This window comes from Stegodyphus dumicola, chromosome 6 (assembly GCF_044657685.1).
Source record: "Stegodyphus dumicola isolate Sdum_Otavi_A_Nest chromosome 6, ASM4465768v1".
Lineage (NCBI taxonomy): Eukaryota > Metazoa > Arthropoda > Arachnida > Araneae > Eresidae > Stegodyphus > Stegodyphus dumicola.
The window spans coordinates 143,406,011-143,406,623 of record NC_140773.1 but is presented as its reverse complement, the minus strand read 5'-3'; positions in this window follow the sequence as shown (position 1 = coordinate 143,406,623).

Below are 613 nucleotides of genomic sequence, written 5' to 3'. Positions count from 1 at the left end.
ATTCTTTCATCCGTAGGGTGATAGTGGATTGAAAAAGAATTTATGAGTATGGATAGGCAGTGAAAACTTTTCCTCTCTCCAAAAGTAAATAATGATGAAAATAGTGCCGTACATCTGGAACTAAATCTTCGGTTAAATTCTATTATTTTAAACACCTCGTTTAAGAATTATTCCTCATTTAAGAAGTATATTAGCTGGTTCAAAATCTATTATATATACATAAATAGCTATTCTTTTGTATACTGTATTATTGGGCCATTGACCTTGAAATATTCGTATTTAAGATACTAAGCAAGATGAAAATTCAGCCATTCACTGACCCGTGGTGCAAGTAGTGATTCTCTTATAAATTGTTCAACTTGGTGGACTGGACCTGCCTTCCTAAAGGAAATTACTCCTGAGCTTCAGAATTTAGTGCCAAAAAGGATGAGTATTTCAATATGCTGAGAAAAGACTGTGATAATATTAACTCTTTGAAACCTTTTAGTATAACAAAGGACTTAAACTTTACGTGTTTTAAGTTTTCTTTTCAGGTTTATCTATAATGCAAGAAACCCAAGTACCAAAAGGTCAGGATATGTAACAGCTGCTGATCTAGAGCAAGCAGACAAGT